The sequence below is a fragment of the Argiope bruennichi genome, chromosome X2, assembly GCF_947563725.1.
Source record: "Argiope bruennichi chromosome X2, qqArgBrue1.1, whole genome shotgun sequence".
Lineage (NCBI taxonomy): Eukaryota > Metazoa > Arthropoda > Arachnida > Araneae > Araneidae > Argiope > Argiope bruennichi.
In genome coordinates, this window is record NC_079163.1 from 82297675 (window position 1) to 82321186 (window position 23512).

The 23512-nt window shown below is 27.1% G+C and overlaps 1 protein-coding gene across 4 annotated transcripts in view; it reads left to right on the forward strand.

Annotated features, from left to right (window-relative positions):
- The window catches only part of LOC129961100 (zinc finger protein castor homolog 1-like), a 497172-nt gene that overhangs the window by 339582 nt on the left and 134078 nt on the right, over positions 1 to 23512 (forward strand). The window contains exon 1 of one of the 4 annotated variants that reach the window (XM_056074925.1): positions 5735 to 6044. The exons of 1 other annotated variant lie outside the window; for it this stretch is intronic. The gene's annotated coding sequence lies outside the window, so the exon portion shown is untranslated. Of the gene's footprint in view, positions 1 to 5734; positions 6045 to 23512 lie in introns of those variants that run through there. 2 more of the 4 variants (XM_056074922.1, XM_056074924.1) reach the window with 2 other exon arrangements.

Here is a 23512-nt window from a genome sequence, read left to right on the forward strand (position 1 = left end):
ACTGAATTCTCTTGTACTATTAATGTAGAAATATACTTTAGGAATATTTCCACATTTGTGGTACTCATTTGAGTTATTTTTCATTGTTTAAAAAATTAGAAAACAATAAACATCTGTTGACTTGAAACCGCTTTTTAATAGGCATTATAGGGTAAATAGTAAAGATGCATTTCATTTTTAAAAATAGATTCTAAGAGGAAGTGCATAGTTTTAAAACGTTGAGATTAACTGAGTTAGAGTACATTTTCATCAAAATACGATGCCGAATTATATTCGAAAAAGTTTAATGCCATAAAAATTTTAATCTTCTTAATTTCTCTTACCATGGCCGTTTTTAATCAATCATAACAATAAAAGGTAGACAAAACTGGAATGCATGGTTGTTACTTGTTGACCAAACTACAAAAATATGCAACTGCTACCGAATTTTCATCGACAGTCGAAGAAAAGTACATTTTTAAATAAGAGTAAAACCGTAAACGAAACATTAATAATCAATATAATTAATGAATAACGTTTTTTAAAGCTTTTTTTCAAAGTGTATGTTTTTATTAGAGAATCCAAATTGATGTCTAAGTAACGTATTGAATCTACAAGTTTAATACATTTAAAATAATTTATTTTTTTAAATTCTTTTTTATTATTTATTGTGTATAAATTATCATTTTATATACAATGGATAAATTACTTTTAAATGCTATTATTTTCTCTTATTGCCTTAAAATAATAAATATTACACCATAAAATTTTAACAATATATGCGCGAGAGAATATTAAAGTATGAGCTGCAGTATCCGTGTGCTATGGGAAATTGTTAACATTGAATTTTTAAACATACTTTTTTATTGGTTTATTAAAATTTTATGCTGTGTGTTTCTCATATAAAATTATTATCTTTGCATTACTTTATTAAAAAGTTTTTAAGCTCTTTTTTCATGTAAAAATATTTTTAAAAATATGCCGATTAGAATCGAAAAGAAAAAAAATTTAGAGTAACAAAAACTGTTGCAATTTTTTTCTGTCGCATTCTTTAATATTTGCAAGCAAAAACATTATTCATATAAAAAAAGCTTTTTTTTAAAAAAAAATATTCTTTTAATTTATCAAACAATTGTATCAAAATTAATTTTTTTTATTTCTATAAATTAATATTTTGTTCTTTATATCAGTGCAAATAATTTACTTGCATATGTTTTAGGAATTTCTAACCAAATCATTGATAAATTCAGAAAACAATTTCAGCAAAATAATAATAAGTCGAAATGGAAGGCGATCTTCAAAAGGAACTCTTTAATTATCATTATTGATAATGTGATGAATATATGCTCGTATCCTATAGAAGAACAATAAATCCCGAAAATTACTTCTACCGTAGATAATAGTGTACCGTAGTATTAATAAAAGAAAAACTGTTAAAAAATTAAACTTTTATATATATGCGAATGATTCACAAAAATAAAAAATAAAATAACTTTTTTTATGGTGATAAATGAAGGCATAACTTTCAATAGATGCTTGATTTGAAATAAATTGTGTTTTTGCATATATAAAGATAAAATAAATAAAATGAGATTGCTCTTTCAGAGAAAATTATTCAGAATTATAAGACATTTATTCAATAATAATATTTTTAAAGTGAACGTGGAATAGGACTATGAAATATATCTTACTTGCATGCGAATCATAATTTCTGTTGATATTTAAGGTAATCATCATATATATTTCACGAAAAATATTAATGATTTTAAAATTAATAATGGTAATGATTTAGAAATTAATGATGAACTATTGATTATTTTCTATTTATTTTAAAGGCAATTGATAATTTTTAACTGTGAAAATTTTTTATGCTGTAAATGAAAGAAATTAAAATGTTTTTTGATATTCTAAAATATCAGTTTTTATAATTATTTCCACTTATTCACTTTGATAATTTCACTGATGGAATGTTAATTTCCATGAAAAATTATCAACGCAGTTCACTCGAACAATTTCAAGCTTAAACAAATATTTTAGTCAAACTCTATGCATTTACGAAACAAAATATTTTAATATTCCAGTATTTATAAGAATTCTAGAATACCGACAAAAAAAAGAAAGCTCTGCATATGAGATTGTTTTTTTTAAACAAATTTTCTTTACCTTGTTAACCTTTTACTTAAAATTTAATTATTCGCGACAGTATAAACTTAGCTGATTTGAAATTTTTTACTCAATTTATTAATTAAATTTTTCCTTTGAAAAATTTTAACAGCAAGTAAATAATATTTGTCTAGGTTTAAAGTTGCAATTAAAATTAATAAATTAACTCCCAACATTTTTCAGTTTTTTATATCTTTCATTAAGCTCTTTATCATTTCATTGACATTTTACAATTTCTTTAATAGCGTATGAAAATTGCTACTATGAATAAAAGTCAATTTTGCAAAGCGTGAGATCATAAAATTTGACTAATTATTAGCAACGATGCTACAAATTGTTTTAAAATGATTTATTGTATGGTGGAATTTATAAATCAATTTGTGGATTTTAATATTTGTTTTGAACAATTATAATTCTTTTGTTTTTGGAAATAAAAGTAATTTCTAAACGTTGAAATTGTTAGTGTTTTTTCTGTAACATGTATTAATAAATTACTCCAACTTGTTTATTTTAACAGGGTAATCTTTTAAATTTAAAGCTCAACTGTTATTTAAAGACAGACTTTATTAGTATTAGAATATGATCAAATTGAAACAAACAATGATTAAAAAATTAAAACTCCTTTCAAAGATTTTTTTTTTTTTACAATATGAAGTATGATCTTTTTTCTTTTTTCAGTTTGAAAAAAAAAATCTTTTAAATCAAATATTATGAAATATTAATTGATTCTTGGAAATAAATGATTCGATCTCTATTATTTATTTGTTTAAAAAAAGTAATTGCAATTTTATAATAGCTGTACCATAAAACTTTCAAAATGAGCCTAAATGTAAATTGGAGAATATTTAAATTACTATAAATATAAAAATAAAAGTCTGCACTCATTTTTTCCCTCGAAATTGGTAATATAATTTAAGGATAGAAGTCAAAATTAGTTCCTTAAATTAATTTTTATGTGTTTATTTTGGTTTATCGGAATATAAAATCGAAAAAAATATATCATTAATAGAGAAGGAATAAAAAAATTACTCAATAAGTTATAATAAATAAAATATTTAAAATGAACTAGAGAAAAAAAACCCAAAGCGAATCAGCTCCAAATCGAGTTCCAACCAGTGAAGTAACTTTTGATAAACAAAATTATCAGAAAATAAAATCCCCCAAACAGTAAAGATTTAAAAATTCGGAGAAGGAAAAACACTCCCTTCCCCCTTTTTCTGTCTCCGCCCAAACTAAGCCTTTAAAAAATGAACGAACCTAGCAACTACCACCCATTCATTAAAAAAAAAAATCGATAAATCTCTACAGACCTTTCTAATGAAAGAAACTTTTACACCAAGGATAGACAGACCCATTTAATCACTTCTTTTCTGGAAAAACTGGGAAAAATATCCTTTCGATCCAAAAAAAATCGTCTGCATCCAAAAGTTCCCGCCGATTCCGATTCCCCCCGGTCCCAGTCGAGCTGTTCTAAAAGAATATTCTTATCACCATGCAAATGAATCGCGTGAGCGAGGAGAAAAAAAAATCGGTTTTTAAAAAAAGCTTCTTATAAATAGAAGACCCATTTTTCCCTTTTTTAGAAGCAGAATAGTCGTGAAAAAAGTAATTAATCAAAATAAGTTGAGTAAATTATTATGTTTGATGGCTGAGAACTTAATCTTGACAAAACAAGAAATCTGTTGTGGCGATCAAGAGATTTGCACCGAATGCGCAATAGTTCCAACATTCCAATATGTTCCAACTACAGGATTCATTAACTTCTCACACTCACGATCAACTATAATTCAAATTATTACTTAGAGCAAAATCTAGAAACGTAGAAAATCTGGAAAATAAATTAAATCAATGATAAACAAAAGTAAATTGAATTAAGTAGATTTTTTTGGTAAAATTTTTTGAATTGATTCAAATCAGGATGACTTTCCGGAATATTTTCTCTTGTAAATAATGAAGAAATTAATTACCGCATTTTCAGTGTTTTCTGGATTTCAGTGGAACACGTAATGGGTCAAAAACCATACTTTTAGAAACCCTTGTTTACTAAAAGAAATAACTTCATGTACTTTCAGCTATTAAAATTTATGCGCAGTCATGTGTATATTTGTCACAATTCAGCATAAAGAGATTCCGAGACTATTTCTTAATATTTCTATGAAGTTCCTTACCTTAAATTGTCTTGTATCCTTTTCTTAACGAAATCTAATGGCAGCTTCTTCATATCACGGCGTTTTCATTTTCTGGCTTTGAGGATCAATCAAACCGAAAAATCAAATATATTTCTTTTATTATATTTTTCTATAATACTTTATTACGGATATTTTAATGAGACAGAAATGGATAATAATAATAAAAAATACCTACTTCTAACACTAAATCTCATAGTTTTCCCAATTTATTAATCTCCATTGTTTTATTATTTGACATACCTATATTTAAAAAACATTCTTATAATATACTCCATGAATCTTGTGAGAGAAGAGAAAAATTTCTGAACAGAGTAAAAACAATAAAAAAAAAGAAGACCGCTTTTTTCTTTCTATAAGTTCAAATATTCTATAAGTTCAAATAATAATTCAGTTCATATAATAATAAGTTCAAATAATAATTTTTCTATAAGTTCAAATGCAACAAAATTATATTTGGTACTTGTAATCCTCATATTTTGTTTTTATATTGCAACTAAAATGCTGCTTATAAATAAATACCTAAGTTGAAAATAAATAAATGCCCGAAAGAATAAGGAAAACAATTTTACTTTATTCATTATTTTTTATTGTTTTCATACCTTTTTTCTCAGTTAAAAAAAAAAAAAAAGATTTTCAAATTCGAAGTAAAAATGAATTGATTGAGAATTAACCTCTAAAAAGAAAACTCAGAATCCCCCGAAAAGTTTCACATAATATGTGATGTATTTTACAATTAAATTAACTTCAATACTGAATAAAAATCATTTACAAAAATCCATATAATCCCTCTCTTCTCTGGATTTTTCCATCATCATGCAAATGAATAACGCGCCCGCATGAAAAAACACTTCTCTCTTGAAAGACTCCCCCCTCCACATACAATTTCAACTTTTAATATATAACAATATCGAAAAATTATAAATAGTCATTTAGTTTATGTATAAACAATCAAATTAAGTTCTTGATATGTTCACTCTATCAAATGAATAAAATGTTTCCAGTTAGGAAAAAACGAAATAATCCTTTCGATCCAAAAAATATCGTCTGCATCCACATGAAGTCGCAAAAGTTCCCGCCAATTCCAATTCCCCCCGATCTCAGTCGGGCAGTCCTCCTCTTAAAGGAATATTGTTATCAACATGCAAATGAATCGCGTGCACGCGGGGAGAAAAGGTCTGAACGGAGAAAAAAAAAAGGGCGCTCCTCTCTCTCCAAAAGAAGCCCCCCTTTCCCCCGTGTGGGTAAAGTAATCCGGGGAAAGCGAGCGGAGGCAGGATCCCGATCCAATGTAACAAATCCGTAAGTTTCCGCCGTTCCAGCAGGAATAATAGGAGCTAAGAACAAACGAGCGAGCGAAGTTAGCCCGAGGCTGAATTATGTGTGGCTGAATTTGATTACATCACGGCTCTAGGTGGGACGGGCTTAACGCCGGCTTCGCGTAGTCCAACGCCTACTACCAGTTGCTCTCGGAGAGCCGGCCGAACAACATCCCGTCCGCGATCATGTGCTCATCAGGTTGAGATCTTCATCCAGGGATTCGCTCTTACTTTTCTGGAGTTTTAAAGTTCCCAAAGGGGCTTTTTTCTGTTTTTGGTTTTGATTTTTGGTGCGCTTGCATTTTGGTTTCCGAAGACATTTTTGCAGGAGAGGACTTCTAAAAGTGTGCCATTGTTGTTGGACTTTTTCGTAGACTTGTGGGATATAAACGAAGGGGTAAGTTGTGCTGCAGTTTTTCTCTTCTTTTGGCGGCGGTCAGCCGTCGGACCCTGGTCCGGCAGGCTGACTCTGCTCTCCCAGCCTCCTAACAAAATAAATTTTAACGTGTTGTGGGTGATTAACTTAATACATTAGTTAACTTGATTTTTTTTTTCCATTTATATAGAATGCGATGACCTCTTTTATTTCTCTCATCACATCATGTTATTTATTTTCGTCCCTTATTTATAGCGTGTTTTGACGCGGTGTCTCGGTTAAATAAGAAAAATGTCTCTGAGAAACAGAAATGAGTAACAAGTTGTATCATTTTTCTGGTACATTGCTGTGGGTGGGATGAAAAATCGTCAAACATATGATCCCGTGTAATTAGTTACACTTTTTTTGCCGACACTTGCTTGCTTCCGTGAAAAAGTTCATCTCCCCAAAAAAAGTTATCTGCATTGACATAATATATAGCCCATTGCATACTAGTCGTTGTGTAGATTTTAAGTAAGATTGTAAATTAAAAATTTTAATTATGTAATCATTTTACTCTTAGTTTGTTTATAAGTGGTTTTCCTAAGATGTTTACAAGCTCATTTTTGCTGTACGCTATTAAGAGTTTAATTAATAGCATATAAAGTGCAATTATTTTCATCACTTTGAATAAAAATTCTTAATTTTATATGTATTTAATAACTGCTGGAAATCAAAATTAAATTTAAAATTTGTCATTTTCATACTTAATTATAAACTTTTAAAGTTTGCTTTATTTTGTTTTGAATTTATTTATTGTAAAAGAGAGTGAAGTTATATTCATAAATAAACGGTTACGAAATAGTTTTTATTTTCAAACTCTGCTTATTGACTATACTGAAAACTTTAGAAGTATTTACATAATAAATCCCCCCTGTGAGCATTTCTATTTTTAAAGAAAATTATTTAATGGGTTTTTCGAATTATATTTTAATTATTATTTCAAAGAAACAAAAATGTAATTCTTTAACTTATTTACATAAAGTTTAGATAAATAAATTTCGACAGATGTTTTTATCTTTTTTTATACGAAGGAAAATTTAAAAAAAATATTATTATTCAATAATAATAATTACTATTAATTATAGAGACATTCAATTAATCAACAAAATTATGACTGGTATTTTTTAATAATAGTTGTGAAATAAATTTATCATTGAAAAAGTTGTGTTATAATTATATTTATAACATTAAAATGCAGTATTACTATCTTGAAATGTTTTTACACATAATCTGCAAAACAATATTTTTTCAATAACAAATGAAAATCTAACATATATACATTCTAGTCTTTTCTACTTGTCTTATCTGTTCATTTATGCATTCACAATTAAATGATAAGAGTTCTCAAAAGATGCTTACGAACAGATACGGTTTAATGCGGATAAAATCGGTGCCGAGTGGTAGAGAGATACAATTTCATTTCCATAGATAAAATTTTAAAATGAAAAATATGTATTAGAAAACTAAACTTATCTGTTCGTTTATCTATCCCTAAGTTGTTCTTTGAAACAAAATCTCATTGTGTATAAATTCAAAATTTCTCCACATGCTAATTAAAACAATGGTTATATAATAAAGCTGTTGCGTTAATTTTTTCGATTATTTTATTGAAATATCTTGATGGCATGCAGTTGGCACTTACAGGTAGATTAGCTTGTAGAAATATTCAAAAGACATTAAATTAAAAAGTTTTTTTTTCAATTTAATATTGTTTGAAAAATAATGCACATGCATGCAAAATAATTTAATGGTTTAAAATTATTATTATTATAGTTAATATGATTTTTGACTTGTGGAAAGAAAGTAAGTGACCCTAATTCATTAAATTTCTCTTTGCAAATGTGCAACCATTAAGTACACCAATTTCGAAGATAGTGGTATTTTTACGGATATTTTACTCATAAGAATAGAATTAATAACAGTTTTATTATTTATAGCAAATGTTGTTAATGAAAATGATAAATCATGCGCTATGTCGCATAGAAACCGCAAATTTAAAACCGCAGAAATTTCAATGACCACTGTTTCGAATTGGATTCGGAACATGCAACAGGTGCAAGAAAACCAAACAATATTTTAACACTTAGGGTTTAACTTTAAAACTTCGTTGTAAATCCAATTTTAAACTTTTGAATACGTATGTTTCAATATTTTACTTTTATGATTGAAGTACTTTCGTAGAAGATTGTTTCAAAATCAAGTGATTTAAATAAATTATTGTTTATTATTTCAAAATCAAGTGAATACATTATTTTTTATTAAACTCCTTTCTTATGGTTTTGAAAAATTAATTTGAATAATATCTTTTATATCTATTCATTTAATATCTTATATAATAATATATGACAATATAGAAAATTAATTTTATTTCTAAAAAGCATAAATTGATTCGCAGAATTATTTAATAAATTTTCATAACTTCTTACAAATCTGTTTTAAGCAATTACTTCTGAGATTGAATTTCAATTATGTACTTAAATCATTAAATTTTAGAAAGTTTAAATAATATCTAAATTGCTTTGTGGCACATTCATCCTTTTCATTGACTAACGGGAAATATAATTATTTACACACAAATTTCATGGTAAATTTTAAACACGCTCAGAACCGACTTAGACAGTATTATTTTTCAAAGAATACATATTGATCTATAGGCATCAAGTTGCATCTCTAGAATCGTATAATGAATTTTATTTTTAAATATTTTAGCGCGGGTAACCTTTCAAAGAAGAAGTAAAATAATAGTTTCATAAATATCAGCAAATAAATATTTCAGTAACTGATGGAAAATACTGCATTCATTAAATACTTTAATTAATAAATATGTTGAATAGAATAATTCTTGGAAATTCTATAAATTATTTAAAAATATAATATAAAAGACATCGCTGAAATATCGCAGTTAAGCGTTAATATTTCAATTAAAATTAGCGTACATTTTTGAAATTGTACTCTGAATTTGTTCTCTCTCTCTCGCTCTTTGAATAGGATAGGAACTTCCATTTATAAAACAAACGAACTTATTTTTTAATTTGTAATATTCCTTTGAAATAAACAATTATAAGTACTTCGCTGAAATTCTGATTAATTCGTTGAATTCTAATGATCATAATCAACCAATGAACTTGAAATGGCATTTCGCCTTTTAATAAGTTAACGATATACAGTTTTGCTATGATTTTTTCGACATTTTATCTACTTACAAGTAAATTTTTCGCGTCTTCTTTCACATAATTCACCAATAATCGGCTGATAGTGAAAAATTATGTATTATAAAAACTGCGCGCTGTTTCAAAACTCTTTACTAGGTTGTTATTGAGTATTCTAAAGGAACATCGCATCATTGCCTTAAGGTTCTCAGAATGGTATCTCCGAGTTCTTAGGTCATGACGCCTAATAAATTAATATCTCTGTAATTTTTTTAAGTAGACGTGAAATTTTTCATCTTGCGTTTCTCATATTATGCCATATTAACGAGAAACTTTATTTCAAAATTTACATTTATTTATTTCTTCATTTTTAAAGAATTTTCTATTTGAAAGAAAATGTCAATAATCAGTAATTACATGTATTATGAATTCAGTTAGTAATTCATTGTGACAAGAAGTTTTAGGAAAGTGTGTTTTCCATGATTAGTAAATCTAAATTATGCAAAAAAATGCTTTTATTAAAAATCAATTTTATTAAGAATTTCAAGCTTCCGTGTTATTTGCTGTGTAAGAATTAATTTTCTCTTTAAGTGAAATACTATTACATAATTTCGTTAATTTTTATATTTAAAAACAGTACTACAGTTTTGAATTTTTGAAAATTAATGGAATTAATTATCCCACACACATTCACATGAATTACTGTTAACTACAATTTATTACTGTTAACTACAATTCGTGTAAAACTATTAATAATTTAATGAAGAGGCTGCAATATAGCGACATTGTTAAATCTTTCCTCAAAAGTAAAGATTTCATCATCTTATTACAATTTAATTTCAGTAGTTTTCAAATAAGCCTTTAACTTTATTAAATAATTGCATTGAATTGATGTACAAAATTATAAATGACTTTATAACTTTGTATTAATTATATATAATATTCACCTATTTGAAACAAATATAAAAGTTATATAATAAAGAATTTTGAATAAAATGCCCTCTTCTGAATATGCTTTCTTTTTAATAACTTCCTGCAATAAAGTTTTGAAGTTATGCAAGATTTACACCCAAAATTAGTTCTTTCGTTAACCAATTTAGGAAAATTTTTACAAATTCAGTTTTCCCAAATTCTATATTCAAGACATTGTTTCAAAGTTAAAAAGTATTTTTATTTTCTCATAAAAAATTATTTATCGAGCAAAAATTGTGTAGAAAATTAGATTCTGTAACAAATTCGTCACTGCTTTGAACACCATTAATTTGAGTAGATTTTTTAAAAAATAAAATGTACTCCTTTATTTAAAAAAAACTTTTGTCCTTTTTTTAAGAAAACCAAATTTGGACACGAAAATTGTCTGCTCGTTTCTTTCGTAGTTTTACACTTCGTATATTTTACTCCTAATTAAAAAAAAAAGCTTTCATTTTCTCACCAAAAAGTATTTATATTATTTATGGAACTGAACACTCTCATTAAAATTTGTTTTAATAAGTAATCTAATTTAATTTTAAGTAGGATTTGTTGATGGCTTTTAAAAATCCTTATTTAAGCATCAAAAATAAAATTCAGAAACTTTTATTTTGACTACAATTAATTCATTGTCAGGAATCTTTCTGAAGTTAAATTTTCCTTTACTTTCTTTTAGTAAAATGTCATTAAAAAGTTAGTCATAAAAGTTAGTAAAGCGTCACTGATATCATTTCGCGTAAAATTTTGTAAATAACTTTGCCTTTATGAAGAAAAAGTCAGTCGGCAGAGAAAATGCCGGTTCGGACACTTTCACTTTCAGGCAAGAATTTCATTTGATTTCGCAAAAAGGCGGAGAACAGCAATTGAGATAAACTTTCATAATATCTGTATAATTAAATATCCATTAGATTTAAAAAATAATTCAGTCTTCCGAAATACATATTTTAATGTAAACCAAAATCAAAAACTTTTACATAGATGAGTGAGAATTAATTAAAAAAAATACCATTTATGGTAGAGTGTAAAAAACATTATAGAAAATATTTACTTAATACAAATATTGGACTCGTTATGGTTTTATCGTTTGTGATTCCACAAGGCGTTTCGATTGAATTTTTAGACGGAACATTTATCCATCAAAAATGCCATAAACTTCCTTAATTTTCTGAGTAAAGAAATAACATTAATGATATAAGAAAAGGTGTTATTTTTTAAAATGTTTTTTTAATTTAAACAGAAGGTAACAGGATTTACTTAAATCGGGTTTTTCCACAAGCAAATCTTTTCGGCCTGAAAGGTTTCGCTTCCTCCCCATAAGTTGCAGGATTAATTGATTACCGACAAAATTAAAATAAATAAATGCAATTTTAATTGATAGTAAAAAACTTATTTTAATGAGAATTTTTTTGATAATTTTAATTAAATGTATTTAAATAAAGATGTTTTACTGGATTTATTATTATTGTTCTTTTATTTAAAGCTCTATGTGGTTAAATGACATGTTTTAAAACTTTCGGCACTCAATCTTATATATCTTTCGGCACTCATCTTATTCAGAATTTATTAATGTTTATGATATATTGCTTGCATGAAAGCGCAAAAACAGATTTTAGTACCTTGAAATACTGATAATGGATGTTTTTAAAAATTTTCAATTGTTTTTCAAATAATAATAATCAAACGAAAAATTCTGATTAGATGCAATTTTATGTTTCAAAAATAAATGGTTACATATAAATTTATTCCAGTTATTATTTTTAAATTTTTTTTAAAGAAAATTGTTAATCACAAAATTTTAAATCTATCATAAATTAAAATAAAAAGCAATTTTAATTTAAATTGTCTATTTTCATCATAAAATAGCAATCGTGATTGGAAAATAAAACAAATAACTCTTATATTTCCTATTCAGTTCGGATTGTGAGTCATATTCTAAAAATTTCTTTTTTGCGTAGTTTGTGGTGATATTTTTTAAATTGAAGAATGAATATCTTTTGTAATTTTTGTTAAGTAAATATGTATTCGTCAGAAAAATAGTAATTTTTAATTTGTACAAATATGAATTCATCAGAAAAATAGTAATTTTTAATCAATTCAAGTATTTATTCATCAGAAAAATAGTAATCTTTAATCAATACAAATATGAATTCATCAGAAAAATAGTAATCTTTAATCAATACAAATATGAATTCATCAGAAAAATAGTAATTTTTAACAAATACAAATATGAATTCATCAGAAAAATAGTAATCTTTAATCAATACAAATATGAATTCATCAGAAAAATAGTAGCATTTTTCATCGTTAATAAGATTTAAGTTATTTCGGAGCCTTTACGTCTTTTTTCAGATACCATCTTTGCATTCTATAGATGTGTATCATTCTAATACTATTCATATTCTTTCTACTGAGGTTGACAGCCACTTGTGTGATTAACCAGGCGTAGAGTTATAAAGCATTGAGGAAGCTTGTCACTTAAAAGAGGGTATGACATTGCATCTTGAAGATGTTTTCAAACTGGGCGTTACTCGACATTTCACGCACTTCTTATTTAAATCTGGACTTGTTAAGTGTTTTCGATAGCTACTATTAAAATAAATATTAATGAACTTCTTTCACTAATTATACCTATTGTGCGGTTTCTTAATACGTATAATTATGTCTATTTATAAACATATTTTGGTTTTTAAGAAATAATCTTACTGTCTTTTTGTATTTTAACCACAAGGACCGTTTTTCAAAACTTTTTTTTTTAATAATTTGGCTTTTCTATCATTTATTGATTCTTTTGCTTCAAGAAAATAAAAATCGCGTCTCAATTATTTCATACATTTTGGTGAACGACACTCTTAAAGCGTCGCATTTACATATTAATCCGGTTCTTTTCAGAAATATTACGGCTTTTTCGCAGACAACGAAAAGATGTAGCGATTACAAAGTAACCTGTTATTTTATTCGTCAGAATTTAAATTTCGTCTGCTGCTTTGTTGTAACTTGTAAGATTTAATGAAAAAAATTATATTATTATTTGTAGGGAAGTCATGGTAAAAAGTGATAATATATGATATTTAATAATATATTTGTTTTAAAATATATATGATATATTCTTATTTATTTACGGCTTAAGATAAATTGTTTTAAACTCATCTTTAAAAAACATTTCCCGGAATCTCTGATTTAACTTCATTATTGTTTCTACTTTGATCAAAGTATTTTCTTATTTTTTAAAACAGAAATTTTGAAGTTCAATCATTTTTAAAAAAGAAATTTTGAAGTTAAATCATTTTTTAAAAATTATTTTGCTATTCTGTTATCTTTTTTTACAATAATCTAATCCAGTTCACAAATACTGAAATGAAAATGCAATTAAAGAGTTACAGTTTTCTTATAACTAAAAAAAAGTTGTGCTAGATCATAATTGTAAACATTTACATTACATTATGACTGGAAAAAGCTGTACATATTTTGCAGTATTAAACCGTTATTAAAAATAGATCGAATTCACCTACTTACCTTCATTTATCTTGGTTTTTTTTCTTAACAGTAGCTTTTGAACTATTATTTTTTTCTCAATTTATATTCTTCGATTTAAAATGAAGTTTAAATTTAGTGTTGTTTAAATCTGGTCATACGCATTATTCCAAGGTAATGACATTATGTTTAACTGGTTTCTATCAAATGTTAAATCAAATGTTCCCGAAGTAAGAAAAGGATAGTTATGTAAACTTTTCTTAGATTACATATAATAATGTCGGGAGAAATTTTGCATTCAAAGGAATTTTATTCCCTTTTAACATTCAGTTCGTTCTAAATTTAAATCTATACTGGATTTTTTTTAAAAAATTGCAATATTTGTGCATATTCAAAATTGCATATTCAAAAATCATGGTTTAGCAAAATACGCAAAAAATAAAACTGGTATAAAAAAGATAATATTCTTTTGAAATAAATTTTGAATTTTGTGTGAAAATTAAGAACTTTTAACTAGAACTTTATAATGAGAAATAATAGCTATATTATTTCTTGCTATTGAGTGATTTTATTTAAAGGAATTTATATTCTGAATAAGCATTGAAGAACTTTGTGGTTGCGATAAAATATTTGTTAGTACTTTCCGTCCCTAATCAAAATTACCAATTACTGGTATAATTCAGAGTTGAGTAAGGAAAATGATATTGGATTTATAATAATTGTTTCTTTTTTCATTCCTTTAAAAGTGGAATTTTCATATAGAATTCAAAGGCTATGTTTGAAAAGATAAATACTCGGAATTTGCATGAAAATTCAAGATACACGAAACTTTAAATAAACAATATCTGGAATATCTTTTTTAAATGATTTATTCTAAGATGTTTTATTTTCCAGTGTTTAATAGTTTAAATCCAATTCTGTTCAAATTTAGATGAGGAATTTGAAAGGTTTACAGAATATATTTTACGTATTTTTAAATGTTTATGTAAAATAGATTTTAACTTGAAATTTAGTGAATTATATATTATGAAGGCTAACCTTAATAGTTATCTTTGTTGAAAAGTATTATTAACAATCAAATCAATTTTTCAAGGAAAAAGAATACTGCTGACAATCGATTCTGTTGCAATAACTTTCGCTAATTTTTTTCCTCTTTAACAGTTTTATTTATCTCTTTTATAGATAAATTCAGCATATCTCTTTTCAAAATATCTGAATTATTTTTTATTATACATTTTTATCAAAAAATAGAAGTTTTCTATCTTTCAGTCTGAGTTAATGTAGGTGTCTGTGGTTGATGAAAAGAGCGAAACATTTTTTTTTTTTTTTTTTTACGATACAAAACAAATTACATAAAACAATCGGAGTTTTCTGCAAACAGTATTCTCATCGATTTTGCAATGAACTTTTCTAAACTAACCGTTATCTTTTCATTGGAATGTAAACATTTCTAAATGTTACTTTTCAAGTCTCTTGTTACACATTCAAGTTTTATGTTGACTATGACTTTTTTTCCAAATGCACTTGATAAAACGAAATGTGATCGACGATGAAAGGTTTATTTTAGAATAAATTTCCAATTATTTTAAAAATTTCATTTACTTTGCGAAACTGTTTGTAGTGCAAATTAGTATCGTCTGTTTGAATTATTTAAAATGCTTTGTGATCGTGGATATTGAATTACTATTAGTTGGAACCGCATGAAAAGAAATTTGATGTAGAGCTGTAAGAAAAATAAATAAAGTATTTAACAAAATATCAGCATAAAAGATAAAACTAGCTTTAGTTAGCTTCAAAAAGGACTTTAATAGGCAAGTCGAACTTTTATTTTTGATGACGTCAGATATATTTAAAAAAATAATAGTCTGTACAGAGTAGTCCTGGAATATTTTGTAATATGGTTTAAAATCTAGGAAATTCGTCTGCGCTGTCCGACAAAATTTGTCTTTTTCTGTTCTTCTTCAATGTTTTTGTTCCAGATTTGTTGTCTCTTTCTGCTTCTTAATTTTAATATGTTCATTCTGTCTGCAAAAGATTCGTCATGTGTGTGCGTATGTCTAAACATAACTTTGTCGGAAATACATTAAATAAAGCAAGATTTTGATAAATAAAAAGGTCGTTGTATTAAAACTGTTAAATCATCTTTAGAACAATAATATATTTGAAATTTTATGTTGTGGATATATTGTATAAAAATTCAACGGCTATTGTATACGTAAAATTAAAATTTGTAAAAAAAATTTATAAAGTTCATCTAAAGCAGTAAAGATCGTGTTTTAATTATTAATTTACCTTATAGATTGTTATTTGCTTTGTTTCTAGTCATCCTACTATCCTAGTGATTCGAAAATTTTTGAGGTATGAGAATGGCTATTTTTAAAACCTTTATCCTGAATGCTCTCAGCGTATAATTCATACCTATTTTTAATGTAAATGAAAAAAAGAAAGTTGTTCCCATTTGCAGTCATTTATATTTAATTTGTATTAAAATATTAGACTACATTTTGTAGAACATTGCCAGCTAAAAATTAATGAAAAATGCTCCTGACCGAGGAGTTTTCGAATTGCAGAAATTATTTCAATTAATTTATTTTTCATTCTCTTTGAGTTCTTAACCAAAATTTTCACTAAACATCAAGAAAATTGCATTCCTAAATGATTCATTAACTTATTTCCTTTAGCGCATACTAATGAAGCATTTACGAAAATATTTTACAAAAGAATTCATGGACGACTGTCCGCTTTATTGACTAGTATCAAGTCAAACTGCCTTATTTTGATTTAACATGTCTTTAGTAATTTGTAATTTATTTCTTTAGGTAATTATTTTCTTTCTTTCCAATAAAGCTGTTTTTGAGCATTTAGTGGTTACAGGTTTTCAATGTTATAGATAAAAAACTAATTAATTTTTCTAGCGTGAGCTATAATCAAATATATCAAAATATCATTTCGCTATTTTCAGCTATTTTTTGTGTTTCTATTGTAGCTATATCGTTTAAACCTCATTAAGAAAATTTATTTTTTGAGTTATTATGTCTTGAAAAATTCAAATGAATTTTGTTTTCTTCATTAGTTTAAATTTGCATGAATTACAATTAGTATAATTACGTTGCATCCGCAATTTTTAAAATTTGAAATGAATTTATAAATAATCCACTACAAATTCATCTTTCTGTCGCTTAGAAACATTTAAAGTTGTCCTTTTTGAAAAATTTTTTCTTTAAGAGTTTAGATTTTTTTTTAACTCGTTTCATTTTTTGAATTGTATATTTCTATTTGACGAAAATATGGGTACTAGGTAATTTGATCATATAAATTGTGTTATATCTTTACATGGAAGAAGAATTTTTTTATTTAGTTGCTTGTGCTTCTAAACATCGTATAATGAAATAATTTTTTTTTAAATGGTAATTTTAGCCATTAAATTTTTTAACTGTAAAGTTTAATGGATGGGATCAGGATACCTTTATCATGTCGATATCTTTCATTTTTAGACTTTTTGCAATGTCTACATTTTTACGCTTACCTGATAAATTTAATGTTATAACTTTATGTGTGAATATAATATTTGACGATAAGTTTTACATATTTCTAAAAACATTTTGAAAATAAATTGAAGTTGTATAGTATCTTTCTTTGCATTAATCGAATTGCCTTTTGTTGAATTTTTTTTTTGATTTTGAAGTCTCAAAGTAATAATAGAGAACTCTAATCAAAACTTTCGTACACTAATGATTTTTATACAAATGGTTCGCATAGAAATATAATCTGAAGTAAAGTACATGATTCTTTGAACTTTCTAATGAAATTTAATGGTGATTTTGCAGAACTGTAATAGATATTGCCATTTGATATTTTTTATCTATAAAGCAAATACTGAATTATCTAAGTGATTATTATGAGTTCTGAAGATGAGTTTCTCTGAGGTGCATATTTTAGATCTTTTTAATTTAGTTTCATTAGTTGAACGTTCAATGTTTTCTAGATCTGAATTGGACGTAGCATCTTTTTGATTACTATATAATTATAAATTCGGAGATTTTATCTTGGTTTCTGTCCTTTAAGCCCAAATTTTCGGCATGTTTCAAATGTCCAACGTACCACTGAAGTTGCATAACCTTAGCTGGAGTTACATGGAAGCGATTATAAATTAAATAAATCCTTAGCCTTATTGCATGTAAAAAAGGACCAAATAACTTTGTATTGGCTTCTTCCTGTTTCCGGAAGCAACGATAGAAGCTGATGATGTGTGAAACGCGACAAACATCCGCAACAAGAGCACTTTTACCTCAGAAATGAAAACCCCGTGGAGTCTAGTGATAATAAGTCTGACATCCGATCGAAATAAGGTTTTTTTCTTTATTTATTTTTGTTTTATGCAACTGTTTCTTATCTACTACCGCTAGACATATTAAAATAAAAACTGGATGACTGAACAGGGAGTTTCCTCGTAACCTTTCGTTTCCTGAATGGAGATTGTCCTCTCTTGAAACCGGAAGATAGACGTTGCCTCGGCGCCACTTTTCACAAAACTTTACTTTCTGTTAATAACTCCTAGATAGCATTGGTTACGATCATTTCAGTGCTTTTTTCAACATGTACAAAGGATGCCAGATTTTTATAATGGTATGATGTTTCCTAGCCTTGTATATGAACATATAAGTTCAGAAGACACAATTTTGAGCTTTTTCTTGGGAAATAATTTGGTTTTCGAATGCTGTGGTCTATCATATATGTGGTACGTTGTTAAAGTTTATTCCATAATGCGACTAATAAGAATGTTTTTATTGTACGTTTCAGTTAATTTACTTCTTGCATTTGGAAGCATTTTCAACTAATAAGGAAACAAATATTTTATGGAAAAGCGAAAGCATGTCTCATATATGCATATTCATCCGAAAAACAACGGAAGTTTAGCTGATTGAGTTATTCTCAAGATTTAAAGCTATACTTTGGGTTTTGGCAATTTGATCTTGTACCCTAGACCTCAAATTCTCAATTCACCATCGCATAAGCATTTAACCCACCACACTGTTTAACGTACAACCGTCTAAATGCACATCAGAGGTCTTCCAAATAGTTCAGATTGAATTCAATGATTCTTCCTTTAGTACATGCATCCCGTCGCTAATCTAAGAAGATTAAAAAATTAATTGCAAAATGAATTCTAAAATTAACTTTGCAGAAAATTTTTAGTTTCATATAGAAGTCACGTTATTCGGTATTCTATTGAGACATCGTATTTAGTGCAATTATGGCCAGCGCTCTGCTTTTGCCTTATAAAATCCCGTAACAAACCTAATCAAATCTAGTGGAACATTTCTTTAAATTGTAATAAATTAAAAATATATCCAAATATGGAATAAAGAAACTGCGTATAATCTTTTAAATACTTTTGCTTGCTAAAAATGGATTTTTTACTAATCACAGAGTAGAATAGAATGGATTTTTGAAACATGGACGGGGGGTGGGGGGTGCTGATTCGGAATTTATTTTACAAATTTGATATATTTATATTATATGTGTGTTGTCATGGTTTTCTTCAATAAAAAAAAATAATTTCAAATCAAAACCGACGATGTCATCAAATAATTTCCAAATGTTAGTACTTCTGCTTTTATTAAAAACCAACGATCAGAAATGTCAATCAAACATACTGCACAGAAGAAAGAAATAACTCACTTGATATTTGTGGTTAGATTTTTACAGATTGCTTTCCTGTTCCGCCTCTTTGGCACATCGGTACTTAACCGCGCAATGTTCCTCCAGACTTCGCCCCCGAAGATATAATGAAAGCGAGTTCTGGAGGGCAACTGTAGTAGCGTGAGATGTCATAATCATCATCACTACCATGTAATCAATTAATCAATCAGTCAGTCAGTCCACGATCCTCACTTGCTTACTCTGAAGAGACAGCAGCTTATTGCTTTTTCCTCTCCCCTGGCGAGCAAGCACTTTATAAAAAATGCGGAGAGAGAAAGAAAATTCACACACACTTGCAGCTCCCCCCAGTGCGCGAAATTCATCCAGCCGTGCATTAATGTAATGTAGCGTTTAAGGCCATTCAGTAACCTGTGCGCCAGTTTCAAATTTCGCTTTTCATCCAAACTGTTACTCAGTTACATCCATACGTCTTGTTCTCGTCTTCAACTCACATCATTTCTCTTTGTGTGCGGAAACGGAGGACGGTGTTCTTTTTCGAAAGGAGGTTCAAAGGGCTGGACCCCGAAAGGGTTGAGGCTTGGATGGTGAAAGGAGAGACGCTCGATATCCTTTCACAGATGAACATTATCAAAATGAGAATGCGTGAAAAAATGGGGAGGAAAGCATTCATAAATTGGCCTGTTTAGAATGAGCTCGGCGGTAAGTAGTTGCTTCAAGTATATTCCGTAATAAATATTGAGAGTTGTGTGGCATGAAATTTATTGAGACAACTACCTGTATTTGGAGAAGATGGTATTCTTTTTCAATTTTAAAATGAATACGAGTGTCATATTAGGTCATTTAGACACGATGTATGCAAGGAAAAAAAAAATCCTTTTTTTAACAAAGGAGTAAATTCGCACACAATTCAGTACCTAGTTACTGGCATCAGTATTTCAAACCGATTAATTTTAAATGCATTACGTCTTAATTGCTTTTTGTAAAACTTTTCAAATTTTCAAACCATTTCGTTTCAATAAATTTAAAGTCGAAAGTTTCAGTTTTTGGTTAGAATTTTTTTTTTTTAAAAAGCAGGTTTCATGAAGTGAATTTATAAAATCTGTGTTCTTAGTTAAAAAAAAGAAATTCATAATACTTTAAATGTGAAGTTGTAAATCATTTTAATTTTGTTACTCTTTCTTTTTTTGAGTGTGTGTGTGTGTGTGTGCGTGTATGATATTTTAAATGTTACGATCTATTTTTCTGGTGTGGCAAAATATATAATTATTTTATTGTAGATAATTTTTTTCGAAAGCAAAAAATTGTTCACCTGATTTTGCGAATTTTTAAATTCTAATTTTAATTTCGAAAAGTTATTAATTCGTTTAAAATGAAAGAAATCAATTTCAGAAGTATGGAAAATTCCGTTGGAAAATCTCAAAAAGATAGTAAATTTAAAACGTTAAAAGATACCTAACAGAAAATTCTATTCCAAAGCATTGGTCGTTATAATTTTTCGCCTAAACAAGATTTAACTATTTATATCCTATTTATTAAAAAAGGTAATCGAATAAACTAATAACAAAGAAAAGTTTTAGATGTTCAGAATTGTGTTTGAATTGTTGGTATTCAAAATGAAAAATGTGATGAATTAAAACCTAACAATTCAATTGTATTCGGAAATCTTTCAAATATAGGAAGTTCCGATAATCGAATTCTTTGATTTAAATGTGATATTTTGAAAAAAAAATTAAAGCGCAGTGGTGATTGAGAGTTAAAATCATTCAGTTATGTGGTATAATTTTGGCATCACATGCGTTGGCCGGTATGTATACCAGTTTTAATCAAAATAAATTAACTTCTAATTTCAAAATGGTTTTATTTTAACTTATGGAAAATATATTTTAAATTAAATATCTTTAAAATTTTTTTATAAATGTTTCATTTGTTTATTCAGTAATCTTATATATATATATATATAAGATATATATATATATATATACTCGAGATTCGTTTTCCAACCAGATAATGTCAAATAGAAGAGTTTAAGATAGTTTAATCTAAATGAACTCAGTTAAAAAAATTTTTTACAATGTCAGAGTATATTAAATGAAATTTCAGTGCTGTCTGAATGCGTACAATAAATTTTGTTTAAAATAAATTATACTTGAACCTTAAATTCATGATTTTAAAAATCTCATTTTTTTCCCCTTAAATGTTTTATATGTAACAATTAACAGTATTACTCATTTGCATAATTTAACTCAGCTAAAATATTATCTGCCTATCACTATGGTACCATATTTTCTCTATAAGCTTTGCTTTCTTTATTTTTAATTAATTTGTTTATTCTTAACATTTTATTTTTAAATCTAAAACAGTTATATAACTAAGTTTAGCGTATTATTTTTCTATAAAAGGGTTTCTGTCACATAAATAACTATCTAAATTTTCTAAACAATTGTATTACCATATTGGAAGCTTTTAAAAACAATTAAAAATGTTTGAATATTCAAGTCTTTATTCCGGACTGCAAAGACTACTTTCTTCCGAAAACATTTAAAGAAACATTTAATTGCTGTGTGGTAACTTGTCGTTTGGGGGAAGCGTAGCGCCATCTATATCAGGATGGGATTAAACTTTTGTAACTGAACAGGAAGATCAATCGTATTTTAGCGGCCGATTTATAAACAATTCTGAAACCGCGTACAATATTTAACTTCAGAATAGCCCAAACAGGTTGTTGCTATGTTGATAAGTTCCTAATTTGCTATTACTGGATTAAGGACAACTGCATAAATTGCGAATAATCGTTGATGTGAACTTTTGAGTAAACGAGGCAGATACGAACGAGCAGATTTGAATAGTTTTGATTTCAATAATTACAAAAATATTATTAATAATTTAAATTTAGATAGTTTTTTATTTGTGAAAAAGATGAAATAAAAAATAAAACGACAGAAATCTAAAAAGTATTTCTATTATGTGATCAAAAAGAATTCTAAAAAATAAATACGAATTTTTGGGTTTTTTTTAATAGCGAAAGAGCTATATTTTGACCAAGCTGCATCAAATTTATGATATAAAGATATCTAGATATGTTTCAGAAATATATATAGGAATCATATAGGAATGAGTAAATCATTGTTGTAATGCTGTTCATCTATATAAAATGATGTATCATAATTTATGTAATTACATATTACTCTCTTCTTGTCGGAAATAATTTTTCCTTCCTCCTCAATACAAAAATGTAATCTGATTTTAGATCACCGAGGTTTTTGTATTTATAAGATTACTTATACATTTTTATTTAACTCTACCACTCCTCTAGATTTTCTATAATTCTATTTTTTTATATATTATAGATGAATTAGGAAAATTTTGTCATGAAATTTAATAAAAATGTTTTATCACGTGTTATTTCTAATTTATAATTAACTTCTAAAATATACCCCAATAATTTCTGTCATTGTACAATACAAAATACAAATTATCTGAAATATGCATTTTTATATTTTATCTTTTAGTCCAAAAATCAAAGTTGTAAATTATCCTTATTTATTTAAAACAATAATTTATTTTTAAACAACCTATTCTATAACCCCTCCCCTCATTTATCTTCTTTGTTGCATTCAAAGACATGTAACTTTAAAAAAAAATTACTCTGAAGGCATTGATTAATTGATTACTCTCTGATTTGGAAATTGTTACCAACAATAATTGCAAACCATGAGCGTCACCTTGAAAAAGTTTATTCATTAAATAATAATCCTTAAAATAAGTTTCGAATTTCATTAAAGCAAGTATTTTTTTATACATGATTGTCCCAGCAAAAATGTACACTCCTGTGTACTTTTACTCGACTTTATCAACCTTTCGAAAGTATCACTTGCTAAACTTCTTGATACATACCCGAATGCGCATCCCCTTTAGGAAATAAATCACTATCATAAACTACACGATCGAAGTGGCAGGGGGCCTAATATTGATGACTTCAAAAAATTGAAAATAAATAGATAAAGCTAAAAGTTTCCTGAACTGGTGACAGCCGCTGAATAGATACTCAAACTTACGCGGTGGTCCCGATGAAAAATGATTCCGCCAATCACTCACGTCGTAGATGTAATATATCCGTCACAGTGATCATAACAGAAGGTTTAATGCAGTAGGTCCAAACATTGAATAGACAATCGTCATAACAAAGTAATAACA